A 23,461-nucleotide genomic window follows, 5' to 3' on the forward strand; every position below is an offset into this window, starting at 1 on the left:
CAAAGGTGGAGGTAGATCCCCAGCTGCAGTCAGAGCTTTAGAGCCTCAACAGAGCCTTAGGATCCTAACTAAACAGCTCCCGAATCCTTGTTCTTCTGTTCTGTGACAATGCAGAACCAATGCCACCTATTAGATTTTTTTTTTTTTTTTTGGTTTTTCTGTGTTGTCCTGTCTGTCCTGGAGCTTACTCTGTAGACCAGGCTGGCCTCGAACTCAAAAATCTGCCTGCCTCTACCTCCCAAGTGCTGGGATCAAAGGCGTGTGCCACCACTCCCTGGCCACCTATTAGTTTGTAACTAAAAGGTGATGGATGGCATTTTCATGTGGCTTCAGAAAGAACCTGGAAGCCCCTGCAGGAGAGGGCGCTGTGCCCTAAACAAGAGGAATGGAAAACAATATTTTTGTTTGTTTATGTTCTGTTTTCCAAGGCATGTTTTCTCTGTGTAGCCTTGGCTGTTCTGGAACTCACTTTCTAGGCCAGACTGACCTTGCATTCACAGAGATCCACCTTCCTCTGCCTCCTGAGTGCTGGGATTAAGGCATGCACCATGTCCAGTTTGGGAAATGGAATTTGAATAAACAATGAGTTTTCAGCAAGTCACCTCCTTAACATCTATTTTATTTTATGTGTATGAGTGACTTGCACAGATGTAAGTACACCATATGCATGCCTGGTACAGGCACATGGTCGTGAGCCGCCGTGTGGTCACTGGAAACTAAACCCAGTCTTCTATAAGAACAATGAGTGCTCTTGACTGCTGAGCTATCTTTCCAGCCCCCTCTTCAATATCTTAATAGAATTCATCAATATTAGGCTTTCAAGGCTTCATCTTTACCACAAACCATCATTCTGGTTCTGAAAGTGTCACCTCATGCTGCAAAGCCCTGCTGTGTCAGAGCTCAGCCTCAACTGGGCAAGGTCGGCTCTGTTAGAATGCCTCTGGTCACTTCCAAAGCCCCTTGGGTTTCCTTACAATGCTTCTGGAGTATACTTTCTTGGTATTCCACCCCAAAGTCCAAAATCCTCCTGCAGCCCCTCTCCAGGACTGCAACATATATATGTGTGTGTGTGTGTGTGTGTGTGTGTGTGTGTGTGTGTGTGTGTGTATGTATGTGTATGTGTATGTATATGTATATATATATGCATATGTATATATGTATTATGTATGTGTATGTATATGTATATGTATGTATGTATGTATGTATTATGTATGTATGTCTCTCCAGCAAAGAGATCTAGGTTTTAATAAATGGCAACCTGAGAAGGGTCCTGCTTTGTAGTGTAAACCCATCCCCCGTTTTCTAACATACATGAAGGTTTACACCATGTCTATAATGGAGACCATGGGCAATGGCTGTAAGGTTCAGTGGCACAAATGGAGGCTGGTAGAGCATGGAGGCCACATTGGGAGTGGTTCTCGTCTCGTAAGCTCTGAAGTGTGGTTTTTTGGATTTCGATTGTGGAAGCCTTCTCACTGTTGCACAGGACTTAGAATCGAGAGTTCTGCCTGGTGAGTTCCATTTGCCAGAGTGACTCTCCAGGGAGTCCTGCCTGCTCTTGCTCCAGAAAACAGGCCCACTTTCTCCATGAAGACCTCAGCTTGCAAAACTGGATGTACAGGTTACCAACCCAGTTCACCCAGTTACAGAAGCAGAAATAGTGCTGGGACTTTGGAGTTTGTGTATTAAGGAAGGCTTCTTTCTTCCGGGTGGCTCTGGCTTAGGGTCCGGATCCAAGATCCCACCTCACCTGCTCCTTTGGACTTTAACGCCTAACTTGGATTCCAGAAAAGGTACCCTCCCCTCTTTAGTACACACACTCATTTCTTCATTGGCTCAGAAATAGACAGATGTTGGTAAAATATGGCTCAAGGCTCCTTATCTTAGTTTTGAAGTTCATGTGATAAAGAGATAGTCCTCTTGTGTTGATTTCACTCCCATGGAATGGGTATCAGTTGTCTGACCTACATTTCTCCTGCTAAATCAAACTCTCTGGTTATATAGTTTAATGATCTTGGGGATGTTGTGTGGCCACAGTTGGGTATTTCTCTGTGAGGTTACATCGTGGTTGTTAGGACTGTCCCTTACATCACCGCTCCTAAGGGATTAACGGAAAGGCTGTCACCCCCATTCATTATAAGCATACCTTATGTATTTGCCTTTGGTTTCCTGAAGCAGGATCTCACTTTGTAGCCCATGCTGACCTAGAACTCATTGTATAGCCACTGCTATCCTCACACTTGCAAGAATCTTCCTATCTTAGCCTCCCAAGTGCTGGAATCATAGGGAAACCTTGGCTGGCTTATACACATAATTTATAGAGTGGTATAAACACTCATGTGCTAGGTCTAAAGACTCCATGCTTTGAATTTTGTAACAATAGCCAGGTCTATACTCTCAATACTTGGGAAACTGAGGCAGGAGAATCATGAATCATGAATCATGAGTTCCAGGCCAGACTGAACTACACAGAGTTTGAGGTCAGCCTAGTCTACATAGTAAGATCCTAGATCCAAAAACAAAACCAGAAGTAGGCATGTGCTGCATGCCTCTCCCAATACTTGAGAGGTAGAGGCAGTAGGATTGCCTTAAGTTTGAGGTCACCCTGGTCTATGTAGAAAATTCCAAGCAAGCCAGGGCCACGTTCGTTCGAAGAACCTTTCTCACATAAACAAACAAACCAACAACAATGAAAAACAAAAAGGAACTTTGTTTCAACAATGTCTCCAATGCTTTTGTCTGATGAAACCATAGGACTTCATTTCCTCTCATCCTATTCTTAACTAGATGCTCCATGTATCAGTGTGTGCGGTGACTGGAGCCAAGTATGTAGTCTGCCGCATTGCGTAGGAATGAAGGATCCACAGTTGGTTTAGCCTTCCATCTCTATGACAAAATACTTAAGAAGGTGGAAGGGGAAGATATTTGGCTCATGGTTTCAGTCCATGGTCACTGGGCTCTGTTGTTTCTGGTTGTACAGTTAGGTAGAGTATGATGGTGGAGAAGATAGTCTGAACTAGTCTGTTAGTGTTATAGTTGACCCATGCATGGTCTGAGGAGAAGAGGGGAAGAAGGGAGAAGGAGAGGGGGAAAAAGGGAGGAAGGGGAGAGAGAGAGAGAAAGAGAGAGAGAGAGAGAGAGAGAGAGAGAGAGAGAGAGAGAGAGAGAGAGAGAGAGAGAGAGAGAGAGAGAGAGAATGGTACTTTCTCCAGCTGGAAACTACTGCCTGAAATTCCCACCACTTCCGAGTTTGGGGACAAAGCCTTTAGGGCACAACAATGTAATGTATCATGAATCCTCTGGACTTCACACACCATACAACTCCATTTTGATTGTCTTGCTAGAGAGAGAGAGAAACTCTGTCCCTTGTTCCTATCATCAGATAGTTGGCAAGTTGGAACTGGTCCCAGCAGCTCCATTTTCTAGTGAGAACAGGTTTGAGTACTCCAACTTCTGTTAGATATAAACTTCCAAAGACATCATTTTTTAAACTGACTAGGCAAAGTGCAGGCAAAACCAAAAAAAAAGGAAGAAATTCCTAGGACTTCACAAAGTTGTATTTTGTTATAAATTGTTTTGATTGTTTTTGAAGATATTGGGTAAGGACATTTCTTCCTTTCTTTCTTTTTTCTTTCTTTTTTTTTTTTTTTTTTTTTTTTTTTTTTTTTTTTTTTTTTTTTTTTTTTTTTTTTTGAGATTTATTTATTATTATATGTAAGTACACTGTAGCTGTCTTCAAACACTCCAGAAGAGGGCGTCAGATCTCATTACAGATGATTGTGAGCCACCATGTGGTTGCTGGGATTTAAACTCAGGACTTCTGGAAGAGCAGTCAGTGCTCTTAACCACTGAGCCATCTCTCCAACCAGGTAAGGACATTGCTGAAGAAGACCTTAGATTTGGTTATTCACACAGATGAGAATGTAGTGGCTGGTGAGATGGCTGGCCACCAAGGCTGACAAAATGAATTCAATTCTGAGGGCCAACATGGTAGAAGGGAAGAGTCAGCGCCTGTGGGTTGTCCTCTGACCTCCACACACATATTACGACACGCTTACATACACACATGATCATATGCACACAAATAGATAAATAAAGGGGCTGGAGAAAAGTCTCAGCGGTTAAGAGCACTAGCTGTTCTTGCAAAGGATCAGAGTTCCCAGTATTCAGAAGGTGGATCATGGTGGTTTGTAACTCCACTCGAGGGGTTCTAACACCCACTTTGGACCTCTGAGGATCCCGGGCACACATATGGTACACACACATACACACACACTCATACACACTCATATGTACCCACTCACACATACAGACTCATACACACTCACACACACACACACACACACACACACATACACACTCATACACATACGCTCCAGCAAAATACTTAACATACATAATTTTTAAGCTTTTAAAAATAACTAATATACACTGGGCAGTGGTGGCGCACGCCTTTAATCCTAGCACTTGGGAGGCAGAGGCAGGCAGATTTCTGAGTTTGAGGCCAGCCTGGTCTACAGAGTGAGTTCCAGGACAGCCAGAGCTATACAGAGAAACCCTGTCTCGAAAAAAAAAACAAAAACAAAAAAAAACAAAACAACAACAACAACAACAACAAAAACTAATATAAGCAAGTAGGAGCATGCCTTTAACCCTAGCAGAGGCAAGCAGATCTCTGTGAGTTTGAGGCCAGCCTGGTCTACAGAGTGTGTTCCAGTAGAGCCAGGGTTATACAGAGAAACCTTGTCTCCAAAACAAACAAACAAACAAGTCAAACATACAAAAACCAAAAAAAATTAATGTAAAAATATCTTTTTTAAAGAAAAGAATGGGGTGGACCTAGGAACACTTGCCTACAGGATACCCGAGGGGAAGCCGGCCGAGGGGAAGCCGGCCGAGGGGAAGCCGGCCGAGGGGATGCCGGCCGAGGGGAAGCCGGCCGAGGGGAAGCCCGCGAGGGGATGCCGGCCCAGAGCACACCCAGGCTCACAAGGCTGGGCTGCGTTTGATACTGTTCCCTCCTCCTTGCCTTCCCATAGCCTCTGTTCTTTTGACTTCTGTGACCTTTCTCCTCTCCATCAATATGCTGGCTATCTTCTCTGACTTGTCTCTTGATGGTACAGAGTGGCTGCCACAGTCTGGCCGTCAGGTCCTTGGGCCACCTCTGTGTGTTTCTGAGGAGTCTTCTGAGAATTCCAAGTAGTTCTCAGGTTTCTTGTGAATTTTCTAAAAGTCATTCAGTTTGGCCAGGCTAGATTGTCACAAAACTAGTTCCTGAATGATATCACACTGGTCTCTCCTATGATTTTTTTAAAGGTTATTTTTAATTATTTTAAATATGTGATGTGCACGAGTGTTTGTTGCATATGTGTGTACTATTTGTGTGCTTGATATCTCTGGAGGTCAGAAGAGGGTACTGGATCCTCTGAAACTAGAGTCTCAGACAGTTGCCCTATGGATGCTGGGAAACAAACCCAGGCCCTCTGTAAGAACGGCAAGTGCTCTTAGATCTCTCCATCTTTGCTATAAACTCCTTTTTTTTTAGGGATGGGGGATTTGAAAATAATTTTTTTTCATACAATATATTCAAATTACAGTTTCGCCTTCCTCAATCCCTCTCAGATCCTACCCATCCATATACCCCCAAAACCGCACCCTTTCTTCCTCTTGTTAGAAAACAAACGGGTATCTAAAAAAGTTATTATAATAATGAAGTAAAATAAGATAAAATAAAAACAGCATAAGGCAAATCATTTCATAAAAACAAGCCAAAGGAAAAGCACAGGAAACACATGGAGACACAGAGACACATACATTCAAGCACACACAGAAATCCCATAAAAACACAGGATCAGAAATCATAAAGCATAAGGAAAAGAAGCTCTGTGGTTTTATTGGAGGCTTTTTATCTCATAATGCTTTGTCTGGACCTTTTTTTAATCTTAGAGGTCTCTATGGATCCTCATGCAGCTGTACTTTGTGGGGGCAGGAGGCAGGGAGAGACATTGACTACTGTTTGATTGGCAGCTACTCTGGGATTAGATGCTTGACCAAATCATTCCCTTACTGTGAAATGTCCGGGGGGTGGGGTGGGGAAGGTCTTTCAGATCTTTGTATTGGGAAGAGTCCCAAGTTGCTGAATGTAGTCATCCCTTGGCCTGGACAACTCAAATACTCGCCGCAGAGTCCTGTCCAGACACGGAAGCAGGGGCACCATTCACAGGCACTGCAGACTGCTCCTGTACACAGGCAGAGCACAGGGCAACAATCGCTCTCTATTACATTTATTTGATTACACTTGATATTGGTGTGAACTCCAAGAGCAGCCTAGGAGAATAAAGGACAGGCAGCTGACACTGATTTAGAGTTGGAGAAACAACAGGCAGAGCGGGCGAGGAAGGGAGTTCCAGAGCTTCTGAGATCTAGGTTATTGTTGCCAGATTGGAATATGATTCAAATCTCCTAAAACTTCTGGTTTAGAAAATGCCAAAAACTGTAACTTTTGAGAAATTCACACAGATACACACAGAGAGAAAGAGAGAGACAGAGAGAGATAGAGACAGAGAGACAGGGACAGAGACAGAGAGAGAGGTCGGGGGAGGGAGGGAGAAAGAACACAGCAGGAGCACAAGCGCAAGTCAACAGTAGAACCAAGTCAAACCTTGCCAACTCAGGACTAAGGTTTCCTTAAAATGGGGAAGTGGGGATTCTGGTGACAGTGGTGGTGGTGGTGATAATGATGATGATGGTGGTGGTGGTAGTGCCCTCCTTTAATCCCAGCGCTTAGAGGCAGAGGCAGGTAGATCTTTAAGTTCGGGGCCAGCCTGATCTACAGAGCAAGCTCCAGGATAGCCAGGACTACACAGAGAAATTGGTCTGGGTGAGGTTGGGGGTGGGGACTGGAGAGATGGCACTTGCTGGACTTGCTGCTCTTTTTTTTTTTTTTAATGAACGAGGGTTTATTTGCCTTTCCAGGCTTTGATCTTCTCTAGATGGAACTCCGTGCCTTCGAGTACATAGCCATCTGCTCTGCTGCACTGGCCTGGTCCTGAGGTCATAAGGGTGAGAAGCTTGCCCTGCTGGAACTGCTCCTCCAGAAGACGGCTGATTTGGAAGACACTCTTTTTCCTTTCGTCGTATTTCTTTTGAATTTTCTTTGATCATTAAAATCTCTTCCTCCTCAGAAGTCAGCCAGGCCCCCTTCTTGCGGCCCAGGGGCAGCGCATAGTGGGACTCATACCCCTTGTGTGCTGTTAATAAGCACAATGCACAATGTGGGTGCCTGCAGAAGCCAGAAGGCAGCATCGGAGCCTCTGTAGCTGGAGTTACAAGTGTGTGTGTGAGCTGCCTGGTGTGGGTGCTGGGAGCCCAACTCTGGTCAGCAAGCACTTGTAACCACTGAGCAGTCCATCACTCGGGCTCCGGGTGTTTCTTGAAGCTTATTTATATTAACTTACTCCTCCACACCTTTAGATCCCCTCCTGGCTTCCTTTCTCCTCCCTCTCCTATGTAAATTGTATCCTATCTGGGACAGAGAAGAATCTAAGCTGGCCCCGGGGCATCTCCAACTTAGATAGCCCCTCTGCATCTCCCTCCCCAAGGTGCACCAGCCCAAACTTACCATTCCCCAGTCTCTGGCCCCTCTAGTTTACTTTTGGGGTCTCTCCAAGCCCAGTCCTGAAAGGCAGGCCTCAATGCTTTCAACTGAACTATATATAGTAGGAGTTCTGCGCTCAGCCCCTGGGCCTCCTCAGCTCCTCCTTAGCACCTTCTGCCTCTGCTGCAGGAAACTATCTTCCCTGCCCCACCCTCACCCAGGGCGGCTCCTTTCCAGCACCCCTGCCCAGCCCTGCTGCCTCACACCCTAAAAGTCCATTCAAAGCTCACGTACAAGTCAGTCCAAGGAATCCCACAGTTCCAGCATATCCATCTACCCTACCCAGTACTCCGCGCCTGATAACAGTACTACACTAAACAAAAACAGCCCTGAATGTACACAAAGGGGCCTTACTCTCCTAAAGATGGTTCAAATACCAGTTTTCATTTTCCCCTCAAAAATCTTAAGGAAGGACGTGTGGCTCTGTTTCAAAGATCACAGGACCACAGAGACCACACATGGCTTTCTCCAGTCATCCAGTAAAGTGAAGATTTGAACCCAAGAATCTTGGTGCCAAGAATCCTACTGCCAAGGATCCTGGTGCCAGGGGAGCCGTTTCCTGGAAGACTAGGTTCCCAGCGTCCTCCTACGCTATTTACTTAGGGATTTATAGGTAATAGGTCATAAGGCAGAGCACTTCCCGGCTTTTGCTCCTTTAAGGAACGAGCATGCTTACAGCCCCTGAGGGTGGCCACTACCGCCATACCAGACCTGTGCTCCTCCCAGCTAGGGCTCCAGGCTCTCTCCAGCTATCTGCAGGAAAAAGGCAGGCTAAAGGCTGCCCCAGGGACCAAGATAAGAGCTTGCCCTTACCTCACCCTAGCTTTCAGGGAAAGTTCTTTTGTGAAAGATTTCTGTTTCTTACAGTGGTTGAAACTTGCAGGAAAGACTGTGGAGTGAGGGGGGAGGGGATGGTTGGTGTGGGGATGGCCGGCAAGGTCAGAGGAGAGTGGCTAAAGGCTCTCTTTCTGCAGGTGGCCTTACCTGGGAAATAGAAAGGGGAGGGAAGGAGAGGGGGAGGGGGAGAGAGAGGGAGAGGGAGAGAGACGGAGAGACAGAGACAGACAGAGATGGAGAGGCCAGGAGAGGGGGAAACAGCCCAGAATTTTATGGTGTCCCCACCTCAATAGTTCACTTTCCTGATGATATCCCAGCTTCCTTGGCATTCATTTCACCAGAGAAATCAATTTTCTGTTCAGGTCAAAGGATTCAAAAAGGTCTATAAAGTTGATGTTTGGTGTCCAAAACTATAAATTATAGAATAATAACTATTCTCTCTCTCTCTCTCCCTCTCTCTCTCTCTGTGTGTGTGTGTGTGTGTGTGTGTGTGTGTGTGTGTGTGTGTGTGTGAATTAACAGACCCAATGGCACTTTGAAAAGAGGCATTGGTGCCCAGCCCAGAGTGATACAGACCTCCAGCCCTGGCTTGTGGAAAGTTGAGGCGGGAGACCTGGGCTACACAGTCAGTTCCAGCTCCACATCAAGATCCTGTCTAAGGATGGGGGGCTGGGTAGAGAAGAGAAGGCACATGTCAAGTGCCAGCAGTGCCAGTTCATGTGTTTCTGCATGGTGAATCCTGTCCCATACACAGTCAGCCTGAGGCCCTGTTTGTCCCTGTCTCCAGGTGCCACGATACAATCACCATGCAGCGGCCTGCACAGAGGACAGCAAGAGATAAGAATTACAGCATTCCACAAGTGGTAAATGGAAAGCAGGCTGTAGGCCTGGAGTTCCTGGTCAGCCAGGCCTGCATGTCCCGAGGGATGCTTCTGATGCAATCATCAAGTTCCAGACTGTGGGAAAACCCACATACAAACAACCTGGTTTCGTCAGCAAGTGAATGAGAGAAGAAAGCCATGCCTTCAGCTGTAGGAGGATCGACAGGTGACACCTGACCTTTGGAGTCTGGTTTGAACAGAGAAAAGTAAATATCTCTTAGGGCACTGAGACAGGTGGGAATCTGGACCCCAGCAGGCATGACTACTGAGGAACTTGGATTGTGGGTGTTGTGGGGTAACGGATGGAGACGTGGAGGTTTCCTTGCAAGTCTTTCTGAGTGGCACCAAAATTCTCTACCACACAGGTTTTTTGGTTTTTGTTTTTGTTTGTCTTAGAAAGTAATAAAGGAGTTCCAGTTTTAGCAAGCAGAAGCATTCTGGGAATAAAGACCGCCATTTCTCTCCCTGGGCCACATTCTTCTTTAAACCACAGTTCTGATAAACTGGCTGCATTTTAAACAAGGTTATTTTAAACAAGGTTACCCTGTACACAGGCCTCTGGTTACAGGGAACAAGTGTCTTTGGCCTGCCTGAAAGCTGGGGTGGCTACTGCTTGTTTAATGAAAGAAAGCAAACAAGTCAACTCTGGGGCAAGACCACACTCACGGCCCCCCAGGACACCTTTGAGGCCCTCTGGGGAGGAGGAGCCCCTGAGCACTGGCTTGTCTAACAACTCTGTGACCTATTCCTGGTCACCCCCGTGTCCGGTATAAGAAACCCACCTCCATCAATTTGGCTCCCCTGTAGCCTGATGGTGCAGGTGCTCATCCATGACTGTCAGGAGATGGAAGGTGAAGCCAGGTATTGAGAGCTGCAATGGAAACTTTAGCCAAAATGATTTCTGCCCAAGCCAGGTTCTTCAACCCAGAGAGCAGGCCTGGTTGATCTGACCTAGGTTCTCAGACAGGAAAAAGGAAACCTGACCACTATATACATGGACCACCAGTGTACACTATGTTCTTTCTAATGAACATGCCCACAGTGTGATCTATAGAGAAAGAGGGTTCCTCACCTCTGGGGAAAGGGATTATTAAAAAATCTTCTCAGCCTCAGAAGCTCTTTGGCTTCCCTTCCAAATTGCTGCCCTTGGTTGCCAGCCTGCTGACCTAGGTGCCCAATAAATGGCCCTAAGACAAGTGGGGCCTATTGATATTCTGAAGACACACCACCCCGAGGTGCTGCCTGAGACTCCACGATAAAGAAAACAGAGACAGCTCAAACCCACAGGTCGATGGAGGACAGCAGAGGGGGAAATCATCCTCTCAGAAACAGCTGGCAGGAACCAGCCTCCTCCAGGCTACTCATCTGGGGTCCACAAAACGGTCGGAGTTGCTCAGACCAAGGTATGTCATACCTAGACTGGACAGCCTAATGAAGCCTGGAGCAGGCTGCCTCAGGCTTGTGTTCAAGTGAACCCAAAATGGAGAGCCCTTACCCAGGAAGGGGTCCAAAAGAGAGACCAACAGCCCAGTGAACTCTGGGTAAACTGATTTTACCAAGATTTGGCCTGCTGGGGGAGGAGAAAAGTACTTGTTAGTTTTTAAAATACTGTTTCAGGATGGGTAGAAGCCTTCCCCACCTGAACTGAAAATGTTCCAATAGTAGCTAAAAAGCTCCTCCAGAAACCAGTCTCCTGTTTTGGCCTCCCTCTAGCAACAGGGTCTGACAACAGCCTGGCTTTCACAGCCAAAACCTCTCACTTGATAGCTAAAGCTTTAAAACTCCATTGTGCATACAGACCTCAGAGTTCTGTCCCAGTAAAAAGGATAAGGAGGACATTAAAAGCAAGTGTAACCAAATTCTCATTAGAGTCTAGCAAAGGATGGACGGACCTCCCTCCTTTGCTTTGCTTCAGCCCACAGTGCCCCATGTACGGAGGGATTTACCCTCATATGAGATTATGTTTTCCCCCACTGCTTCCCCTGCTCAGAAACCAGCAACTGGCAAAACTCTCTAATCATTCCTTTCACAAGCCATTGTAGGCTCTCCAGTCTTCCATACAGGCTATCATTAAACTATCTGAGAGACCCAGCCAACCCTGAGTCCACCACCAGTTTCCTCTTGTCCAGTGATACCATCTGGGTCAAGCAAGTAGCCAAAAGGGGCGCTGGAACTAATCTGAACGGGACCCTACAAGGTGATTCTTGCCACTCCTATTAACTGTGAAGGTAGCTGACATTTTTACACCATAGACCCACCACACCCAGAGGGAGAAAGCAGAAGCCACAACAGACATTGATGCCAAACGGACTGTCTCTGGACTATGAACCCATTGAAAGTAAGGTTTCATTGGTCCTGGGGCTCCTCCTCTGCCTGCCTCTCCACCTCCCCTGGAGTCTTATGTTTTGCATTATGGGTGTGAAGATTGGGTTATGGTCTAAGCCCCATGGCCCTTAGGCCTGTCAAAAACTGAGGAAGGCAAATGCAAGGAAGGCACTAACTAGCTGGTGTGACTACCGCCCAGCAGCCCATGCTTCATATCCACCTTTACTTGCTGATGCCCACCTTAAGTGTCTTGTTGTATGGAGAAAAGAAAAGATGTGGGAATTTATCTTTTGAGACAGGAATACAGAATTTACAATTCTATACATGCCCTGTGGCTGGGCCCTCTGGTTGCCAGAAACAAGGGGAGTTTCCACTGTGAAAATTGGGGTTGTAAAAGGCGGTGGTGGCTCACGCCTTTAATCCCAGCACTTGGGAGGCAGAGACAGGCGAATTTCTGAGTTCGAGGCCAGCCTGGTCTACAGAGTGAGTTCTAGGACAGCCAGGGCTCAACAGAGAAACCCTGTTTCGAAAAACCAAAAAAAAAAAAAAAAAAAAAAAAAAAAAAAAAAAAAAAAAAAAAAACCAACCCTGGGAAGCAGATTCTATATCTCTGGGGATAGAGTTAATCATTCCCAGATAAAATCAGCCATCCAGCCCTTGTACTACACAGGGATAGGAACAACCCAGATGGCCAGCCCATTAACTGACAAAACTCACTGTGACTGGGGACAGCCCAAACTAATGTTAGAGGGCTTATAAGAGGCTAAAACTTGTCTAATATCTAAAATCTTTCACCTAGGCACTTCTGTTTATTCGGATGTTTGCTATTCTGCTTAATGGGTTAATTCAATTGAATAACAGCAATAGTACTGGGCCTCTGAGACCACTTAGTGGGTATGTATTAATGACTAAATGTGCCTCTTCTGCTGCTTTCCAAACTGAGCAGACAGGTCGACCAGGACCTAGAGGTATTAAAAGTTTCCATTTCAGAATTATAGCAAGTTAGATTCCCTTGAAGAAATAGTCCAACAAAATTGGAGAGGCTTAGACTTCTCCTGAAATAAAGGAAATGGCGTGGTTTGGGGAGAAGACTATTGTTTCTGTGCTAACTGATCAGGAGTAATTAGAGAAAGTTTTGCCATGGTTGGGGAAATAAATTAGTACCAGTCTCTGTTCTCCTGGTCCCTCTGGCTTCCCTCTGGCTAATAACTCTGCTATCCGCATCGCCTGAGCCTTAAATTCTCATTCTGATTGGATTAACAGTGAGACCCTGCTAAACTAAACTAAAATAGGATAAGTCCATAATTTGACTCACTCACTAAGACCAGTGGGGAATGTGACAGGCTCCCAGACTGTAGTAGGCCCCCAGATCTTAACACAGCTGTCAATATGATGGAAGTACTACTCATGCTGTGAAACTCTGCACACAGACAGCATCACCTGCCAAACATGAAAACGAAGACCTAGTCCATCAAAGTCCAGTTCTGGGAAAGTCTCTAAATGGACTAACCTTGCCTTTTGGCTTCTGTAGTTCTGCTTCTGGCTAAGTGTTCTTGTTAACTGAAGTATGTCAAGCCAGGACATTGATTTTGTGCTTAAAAGCTCACCCTAAGAAAGGCTTGGTGCTATGCTGGGATTTTCTATTGTCTTAACCCCACGTCCAAGTAGTCTTTCTGGTGGATACCCCACAACAGAAGGAACTAGACAAAGTCTGCTCCAGGTTCCCAGGTGGCATCTGAAAGAGCTCTCAGCACAAGACTGGGCCAAAACTGCGTTCCCGGGATTAACTAATTAGTCTGCCCAATGCTACATAGAAGCACTATTAAGCTTTCTGCCGACTTCAATCACTCACCCCAGGCTACCCGGTAAAGCTGGAGTGAGAGTCTTGGCCCAGTATTGAAGATTAAGCCCTGGTCTTAAGGTAAGCTGGCCAGGGCCCAGGGCTAAGACTCTCAGGCCACTTGTACCAGCCATACTCCCATATCCTCTACAGAAGAACAGCACTGATCCTTCTAAAGCACAAAATTGTCAAATGAAGCATCCCTGAAGGGCCTCCCCCGAAGAACTTAGGTTTTATTTCAATAGCACATAGAAAAGTGGGATCAGACTTCCCATGCATCTGTCTTCTTGTCTTACTGTCTCCTTCTGTCGCTGTGATGCCATCCCTCATCCCTTAGAGGGAGGAGTGACAGATAAGCACGTAAGTAAAATACAAAGTAAACAACTTCCTGTCTTCCCAGTTGCCCACACTCCAAATAATCATTGCACTCAGAGTTTAACTTCATTTGTGGTGGAAGCTCAGTGTTTTCTACGGTGTACATATTTGGGGCTGAAAAGATGGTTCTGAGAGCCAAAAGCACAGACTACAGTCATGAGAAGCTAGGCTCGGTTTCTAGCAAGAACATGAATGCTCACTATTATCCGTATCTGTAGCTCCAGTCTGTAGCTCCTCTCCTGGCCTCAGAAGATACCAGGCTCACACATGGTCAGCAGTTATGCGTGCAGGCAAACACGCATACCCATAAAATAAAATCAAATGCAAAAACTTATAATAATCACATAATACTGGCAGGTGCATACATTTACGCAACAGTCCAGAAAGGCAATTTACTATGATCAAAAAAAATCACACTTGTCATTTGACCAGGAAATTCCTTATCAAGAATGCAGAACATCCAAAGCTCTTCCCTGCTCCGTCAGCTGAACATCTCCACCTCCGCGTGCGGCACCTCATTGCCTTCTTAGCTCTTATCTTACCTGACCCCTTAGAAACATCCAAAAAATATGGGCACGCTCTGCTTTATGCCTGTGACTTCTGTGGAGTCCCTCCCTGTCCAGTGTCACTCCTTTTTGGTCTGTTTTATTGACCCTTCTTCTGTTCACAATGGTGTAAGTATTAAGGGGTTCTGTCTTCCCTAAGCATCGTCCTCTCCACCTGTGTGCCCTCCCTTAAGTAAGGCCTAGAAGCTTCATTGAAATGCTAGCAAGATGGCAAAGCTGTAGCTCCATTCCATACTACTGCTTAGGAAATATTCTAGGAAGCTGGGGAGACAGCTCAGCGGTGAAGAGCACTTGCTACTGTTGTTCCTAGCACCAGCTTAGCCACTCACAACCACGTGACCTCAGCACACTTCTGGCCTCTGTGGTCACTGTACACACGTGGTGCATGGTGAGATATGTGGGCAAAACACTCATACACATAAAAAATTAAATATGTAAATCTTTTATTAAATTAAGAAAAAAAATCTAGACTGGTTCCAAATGCCTTATTTGTATATCTGTAACCATCTCATACTCGGTGCTATGGTTAGGACATGGTTGAGTATGTCCCCTTCGAGAGTTGGAGGGGTGCCGCTTAGGGTGACAATGTGCTGGAAAGTAGTGGAACCTTTAAGAGATGGGAGTCTCCCCAACCCCTCAAAAAAGAAACCAGGCCATGGTAGCACACACCCTTAATCCCAGAACCTGGGAGGCAGAAGCAGACAGATCTCTGTGAGTTCAAGACCAACCTGATCTACAGAGTGAGTCCCAGGACAACCAGTACTATACAGAGAAACCCTGTCTCAAAACATGGTCACGGGACCCTGGTTAGTGCCCACAGGAGTAAGTTGTTATAAGAGGGAGTCTACCCCTTGAATCTCTGTCTTTTTGTCTCACCATCTCTTTTGTATATCCTCTGTGTTATGACACCATCCCCCATATAAGGCCCTTACCAGAGGTTGAATCAATTGAGTTGGCTAGTCTTAGATATTTGGCCTCCATAGCTGTGGGTTAAATTTGTAGCAAATGTGCAGCTTGGTCTTCATGTTTGTCACCTAACAATTGGAGCGGGGACTGTCTCTGACTCTGTTGTCGGCCATTGGATCCCCTTTCTCTACCTGGACTGCCTACTTGGGCCTCACTGGGAGCGGATATGCCTAGTCCTGCAGGAACTAGGTGTCCCAGGGTGGGGTGGTACCCAGAATGGGCTTCCTTTCACTAAAAGAAGGAGGTAATGGGGGGGGGGACTTGTAAGGGAGGGACTGGAAGAAAGGAGGGAGTGGGGCTATAATCAGAATGTAAAGTGAATTAAAAGAAATAAATTACAGAAAAAGAAAAGCACAAACAAAACTTGGGTTATGTAAACTTTTCTTTATAGACCACAGCACCTTAAGTATTTTTTTAATGGTAACAGAAAACTGATCAAGACATTTAAGCTTATGCGATGATCAAAACAGAACCTTTAATTTTCAACTTCCAAACTAGCTTACACCCAAGTACTTCACCATGGGACCACAATGACCAAGAAGAACTTCAACCCTGGATACCTCAGATCAGGATGGCAGGCGTTGGCTCCCTCCTCCCCCTCTCAACCTGGCACCATAAAGCCAGCTGCCCTACCATCCACCCTAGTAAGAATTTATTACCCGGACAGTCACCAGGCTTCACACCTTGTTTGACATTATTAGGTGCCTCTCCCCCTACAGCCCTGATTATGTAGATGGAGCGTTTTTTATTACCACACATGGCCACACAAACCCTGCCCCAGAGACCCTGGCCACCTCCCAAGGGGTACAAATACCCGTTCCTCCCACCCCAACCCCGCCCTCAATGAAACTGAGTCAGCTCTCTTCCTGGGTGTATGTGCTCTTTGTCCACACACTCGCCACCAGCCAAGATCCTGCCTACATCCACCCAGGCCCCAACTAAGCTTCTCTCCCTCCAGTCCAGCCTGGTGCAATGTGCTAACAGGCAGATACAGGAAGGCACTTCATCTTCATCTTCAAGCAAAAAAAAAAAAAAAGTCGGTACTCTCTTTTAATATCAGTTGGTATTACCTCCAAAATGGAGTATATATAGTTGGCCACCTTTCTCTCCATCTTTGTTATTACCTATATTCCAACCAACATCTACTCTCTATTGGGTCACTCTGAACTGTTCTCTCTCTTGCTCTTGTCAATCTAGAACCCACATGGTAGCCAGTGGCCTTTTAAAAGACAGTGAATAACTATATGTTGTCTCACCAAGAGTGAAAGCCAAGCTTCTTACTCCTTCACAGAACTCTTCAAATGCCAGTGGTTGCATAGCTCTGTCACCTGCTTGCTCACACTCTCCACTCCTTAATTGTTCCATGAAGCCTTTGCTTTGTGTCTACCCATAGTCCTTCATGCTGTCGCTCAGACCTGAAATGTCCCCCACAGGCTGAGGTGTTTGAACACTTGGTCTCTAGGTGACCCTGCTTCTTTGGTAGGTTGGAGGATCTTTAAGGTGTGGATCCCTAACTGACTTTGTTTTCTGATCACAGATACAATATGACCAGATGCCTCAGGCTTACACCACCATGCCCTCTTACCACGATAGACTTTATCTCTTCTTAAACTGAAAGCCAAAATAATCCCTTCCTCCTTATGATGCTTCTGGTTGGGCATTTAGTCACAGCAATGAGAAACGGTAATATACGGTACTCAAGTTTTACCCTAAGAGAAGACCATTCGCCAATACAGAACACCCACAGCACATACCCTCCCATTCACTAACATTGGATATATGTCTGGTTTTCTACCTTTCCCCAATCAGAAAGTAAATTCCACAAGAACAAGTTCCAAATTCTTGCTCTGTCTTGTTCTCTGCAATATCCTTTAGAACCTAGAACATACCTGGCACATAAATGGAAGAGGATAAGCCCGTTGGTGGTGGCGCACACCTTTGATCCCAGCACTCAGAAAGCAGAGGCAGGTAGATTTTGGAGTTTGAGGTCAGACTGGTCTGCAGAGTGAGTTCCAAGACAGCTAGGGCTTCACAGAGAAACCCTGCCTTGAAATAACAAACGAAAAAAAAAAAAAAAAAGAATAGGGGACTATTAAATAAGCAAACACTCAAGATAAAGGCAAGCAGGTATCGTTTATATAGTATTCTGCAGATTGCATTGTGTGTGTGTGTGTGTGTGTACAATAGACACAGTCATTGAAAGCAGTAGGGCATGTCTGCATATGCTCATGTGATGATATTGCCTGAGATATGCTCCTGCACACAGTACAAGCCAGACTCCAAATAGCTCAATGACCCTCTCTGCTTACCTGCGCTCCTCAGAAGTCTCTGCCCAAGCTGAGTGGTAGCTAGTCTGCGTGGCAGGTCAGGTATAGTGGAAACGACAGTGTGTGACCTCTGATGTGAGATTTTACAGCTTTACTCTTTTTTTTCTGGAGCACTTGTTTGGGGGGGGGGGGAAGCCTGTTTTTGTGCTGTGAGACCATTCAAGCAGCCCTGTAGAGAGACCCTCATGAGGAGGAATGGAAGCTTGCTGCCAAGAGCAGCTCTTGCCAGCCCTGTGAGTGAGCCACATTGGCACTGTGTCCCAGGCCTGCAATCAACATCAGTACCATCCAAGATCCCAGTGGCTACCGCACAAGACCCCGAAGTAGACTGGTGAAGATCAACTGCTCTTGAATTCATGACCTCAGAAATGGTATGTTAATAAATGGTTGGATAAGCCACTGAACTCTGAGGCAATTTATGTGTAAATATTACTAGTAGGTAATGCAATTCAGATATAAACATGGATACAAAACACATGTGTAGAACACTTCAAAGTATACACAAAGAAAGTTACTGGGTTCTGATGTGGGAGAAGGGTTTATTTTTCTCTATATGCTTTTATTCTATCGTGGTTTTGTACCACTTGGTTTGTCAGTTCTTTCTCCTCCTTTCCTTCCTTTCTTTCTTTACATCCCAAATGTTGCCCCCTCCTGGTCTCCCCCCACAGACTTCCTCCTTCCTCCTTCCTCCATTTTGCCTCCCACTCTAAGACATCAAGTCTCTGCAGGATTAGTCACATCCTCTCCCACTGAAGCTAGACAAGGCAATCCTCTGCTACATATTGCTAGGAGCCTCAGACCAGCCCATGTGTGTTATTTGGTTGGTGGCTCAGTCTCTGGGAGCTCCTAGGGGTCCCAGCTAGTTGACACTATTGGTCTTCCTGTGGGGTTGCCATCTCCTTAAGGGCCTTCAACCTTTTCCCTAACTCTTCCACAGGGGTCCTCAAGCTCCGTCCGGTGTTTGTCTGTGAGTCTCTGCATCAGCCTCGGTCAGCTGCTGGGTGAAGCCTCTCAGAGGGCTGCTATGCTAGGCTCCTGTCTGCAAGCACAGCATAGCATCATTAACAGTGTAAGGGATTGATTCCTGCCTATGTAATAGATCTCAAAATGGGCTGGTCACTGGTCTGCCATTCCATTAGTCACTGCTCCATCTTTGTCTCTGCAATTCTTTTATGCAGGATAAACTTTGGGTAAAAAGTTTTGTAGGTAGGTTGCTGTCCCTATCCCTCCGCTGGGGATCCTGTCTGGCTTCTTCAGATCCCATATCCCCACTGTTGGGCATTTCAGCTAAGGTCACCTGTATTGACTCCTGGGAACCTTCCTCATCCCAGCTCTCTGGGACTTCCTAGAGAATCCCTCCACCTTACCTCACCCCCACCCTCAACCCCACCCCCCATACACACACAGCTGCATATTTCCATCCATTCTCCTGGCTTCTGGGACTCTCTCCTGTCTCTCCCCATGCCTGATCCTGCCCCCCTATTTCCCTCACTCTCCTCCCCACTCAGATCCCTCCCTCCCTCTGCCTCCCATAACTATTTTGTTTCCCCTTTTAAATAGGATCCAAGCATCTTAACTTGAGCCTTACCTCTTGTTTAACCCCTTTGGGTCTGTGGAGTACATAATGGGTATTTGTTTTGTAATTTTTAAGCTATTTTTTTAAAGTGTATGATAGTTTGAATAAAAATGGCCTTACATTTTTTGAATAGTCACCAGGTTGTGGCACTATTTGAAAGGGATAGGAGGTATGGGTTATTGGGGTACATGTAGTCTTATTGGAAAAAGTGTCACTGGGAACGGGCTTTGAGGTTTCAAAAGCCCATGCCAGGCCCAGCCTCTCTCTCTCCTCACTCTGAGTAAGGATCAGGCTGTAACTCTCAACTACTGTACCAGCAACACATGCATTATGCTCTCTGCCATGACTCTCTGAACTGTGAGCTAGCCCCAGGTAAATGTTTTCTTGTATAAGAGTTGCTGTGGTCACTGCAGCAATTGAACAGTGACTAAGACAGGGTATAAGCCTGAACCAGACATGGTGGCTCCCTCCTGTGGTCTCAGAATTTAGGAGACTGAAACAGGATAGCTGCTATGAGTTCAAGACCAACTTGGGCTATGCAGTAACTTTCAGTCCAGCCTGAGCTACAGTGTGAAGCCTTATCTCAAAATAAAACAAAATAAAAGTAAACAGTGTAGTGCAATCCCAGCACTTGAGAGGCAGAAGCAGACAGATCCCTGTGCATCTGAGCCCAGCCAGGCCTACATGGAAAATTTTAGGCAAGTCAGAACCACATGGAGACTGTTTCAAAAGAAAAAATAATAAAACCAAACCCAAAACCGAACAGAATTTGCAAGCCATGAAAAATTTGTAATTACTCACATGGCATCACTCCCTAGCTGTTTTTGTTGTGTTTTGTTTTCTGTTTCGAGTTTTGTTTTGTTTTGTTATATTATGTGTATGCCTGCTTGTCTGAGTGTGTACCACATTTGTTGAGTGCCCACGGAGGTCAGAAGAAAACACTGGATCGTCCACTTCTGAAGTTATATGTAGCTGTGAGCCACCTGATGTAGGTGCTGGGAGTCTGACCCAGGTCCTCCATAAAAGCAGACACGTTCTTGCCAGCTCTCCAAGACCCCACCCCTACTTATCTTTTTTCTTTTCTTTTTGTTGTTGTTGTGAGATAAAGTCTATGTAGCCCAGGCTGGCCCCACACTCATTCAGATCCCCCTGCCTCTGCCTCCTAAGTGCTGGGATTAAGGGTGTGTGGCACCATGCCAAGCTCTTTTTTGTTTTCTTGATTTAACATTCTCAAAACCCACCTTTGGAGCAGGATGTTTTAAATGCTTTTGAGTAGCCTAAACTCTAGAGAGCTGAATTTCTTTTTAATTGTGTTCCTGTTTATCTCTTCATGAGTTCTATGTGCCCTATGTGTATGTACAAGTTTAAGAGAGGGCATTAGATCTCCAGGAACTGGCCTTGCCTGTGGTTTTGAGTCATGCAGGTTTTAGAAACCAAGACCTGATCCTCTCTAAAAGCAATAAGCACTTTGCACTTTTAACCCATGAGCTATTTCTCTAGCCATTCTTCTTAGTATTCCTGTATTCACTGAGAACATCAACCTTGTTGACTAGGCTGACGCCCAGGTAGGAGTCCTGACTTAGTCATCTGAGGTTAATATGTGGTGATGCATGAGCCGCTCACACTGCTGCCGCCTGGGTGATGACAACCTGTTCCAGAGGAAGCCGGCAGACTATGGCTGTGGTTTTTGCTGAAGGTGTCCCACAACTTTGGACAGAGCTACGCTCTCTCCTGTTAAGGGGGCGGGGGGGGGCGGCTGGAAATACTCTTACCAATAGGGAGAGACAAGAGTAGCTCATACCCAAACCACAGAAGCCTCCACACTTCCCTCAATAATAGCGTTTCTTTGGTGTGCACTCGGCGACCCCACTTTATATAGGAATATATAACGGCCATCTCTGTAAAGACTCAGGGCTTGAATAATGTGGAGTTTTGATTCCCAACCTCTAGGGAAGTTTTTCCCTTTAGACCTGGGGCTCAAGGGAGGACTGGGCAGCTGTCTTACACATACACACACATATATGTAAACATATGTACATACATATACACATATATACTCTAGAACTCCACTTCTAAGAGACAAGCTCTCCAGAAAAACTCCAACAAGCAACTAACTACCTTTGATTCTAAAATATTCTAGTCCTTCCCAGAGCCTCTCAAAGCGTTAAAGTTTCAGCAAGAAAGTTGTAATCAATGAAGTGTGCATACAGATGAGATTATAACCGCAGGGTTTATGAAGTCCTGATAACCAGGAAATTAATTACAACTTTGAAACTCTTACTACAAGGAAATGCTCAGGAAATTCATTTCAGTGAAGTCAGCTTTGAACTTTGGCCTGCACAGAAAGACAAGTCTACACTGCTTTCAAATTAAGAGGCCCTCTTAGTAAAGGAGCCCGGGGAGTACAAAATGTCCATTCTCAGTTAAGACTCGGGTCCTTCAGACAGACCAGGAGATTCAGTATCGACCACAAAAGCAGAGATGGACCACATCCAAGGTGTCTCTGCCGGCCCAGGCTCCGCTGTCTCCAACCAAGGGGCTAACTCAAGGCCAGAGCAACTGCCTAGCAGTGGCAGTGCATGGTGCACAGCTTTAATCCCAGCGCTTGGGAGGCAGAGGCAGGCAGATTTCTGAGTTTGAGGCCAGCCTGGTCTACAGAGTGAATTCCAGGACAGACAGGGCTACACAGAGAAACCCTGTCTCGAAAAACAAATAAATAAACAAGGAAAGTAACTATGTTTTTTGGACTTTATTTTTACATATATAGATGTGGTGTCTGCATGTACACATGAATGCTTGGTACCCATGGAGACAACAAGAATGTGTCAGATCCCTTGGAACTGTAGTTTCTTAGGAGCTGCCATGTGTGTGCCAGTAATTGAATCCAGGTTCATTGCAATAGGAGCAATGTTCCCAACCACTAAACCATCTCTCCAGCCTTTATGAGAAAGGTTCTCACTATGTAGTCCTAGCTGGCTTGAAATTTGCTATGCATACCAGGCTGGCCTTGCTATTGCACCACCATACTTGGCTACCAGTCCGATTTACTTATTTGTTTGTTGTTGTTTATTTCATTTATTTATCTTATGTATGAATTCTATGCTGCATGTACATATCTACATGGAAGAAGAGAACATTAGATCCCTTTGTTGATGGTTGTGAATCACCATGTGGGTGCTGGGAATTGAACTCAGGATCTCTGGAAGAGCAGCCAGTCTCTTAACCACTGAGCCATCTCTCCAGTCCAGATGTTTGATATTTTTTAAAAGACTTATTTATTATTATATGTAAGTACTCTGTAGCTGTCTTCAGACACACCAGAAGGAGGCGTCAGATCTCATTATAGATGGTTGTGAGCCACCATGTGGTTGCTGGGATTTGAACTCAGGACCTTCGGAAGAGCAATCAGTGCTCTTAACTGCTGAGCCATCTCTCCAGCCCTGATTTTTTTTTTTTAAATCATCAGTATATATTGTAAAAAGTGAATAATAGCTGTCTGAGCTGGTGCCCTGAGTAGACCTTGGGTGCAAGCTCCGCAGCCAGTCCCAAAACACTCAGAGGAAGATCCACTCCCAGGCACTCTAATACGCCCAGGATCAGAGATGATGAGGACATAACATCTGTCCCAACACCGGGAGTAACTGGGACCAGCAGACCCAGGCACACAAGAACTCTGCCAGCCCAGTGGCTCGGGTTGCTTCTAGTCTGTCTAGGCCGGTTGGTGCCCTGAGCAGACATGGGGATGCCCTGAGCAGAGCTTAGGTGCAAACTCTGGAGTCATTTCCAAAACACCCAGAGGAATCTCCACTTCCAGGTGCTCTAACAAGCCCAGGGTCACAGGATCCCAGAATTACAGGATCACAGAGACAGCTTGACTCTAAGGAGTTCTGACACAATCAGGATCACAGGAAGGACAGGCTCCAGTCAGATTTAGCAAGGGCAGATAGCACTAGAGATAACCAGATGATGGGGGCAAGCATGAGAATATAAGCAACACAAACCAAGGTTACTTGGCATCATCAGAACCTAATATTCCCACCATTGCAAATCCTGGACACACCATCACACCGGAAAAGCAAGATTCAGATCTAAAATCACTTATCATGATGAT

General features: G+C 45.7%; 1 long non-coding RNA gene across 1 annotated transcript; it reads left to right on the forward strand.

Annotated features, from left to right (window-relative positions):
• Window positions 1–1,726: 1,726 nt before the first annotated feature.
• LOC116083712 lies at window positions 1,727–9,840 on the forward strand. The gene is made up of 3 exons (XR_004115885.1): window positions 1,727–1,793; window positions 6,976–7,062; window positions 9,282–9,840. It is a non-coding gene; the product is annotated as an uncharacterized LOC116083712 (long non-coding RNA).
• The last annotated feature ends 13,621 nt before the right edge of the window (window positions 9,841–23,461 follow it).

Source organism: Mastomys coucha, unplaced genomic scaffold, assembly GCF_008632895.1.
Source record: "Mastomys coucha isolate ucsf_1 unplaced genomic scaffold, UCSF_Mcou_1 pScaffold8, whole genome shotgun sequence".
NCBI classification, from domain to species: Eukaryota; Metazoa; Chordata; class Mammalia; order Rodentia; family Muridae; genus Mastomys; species Mastomys coucha.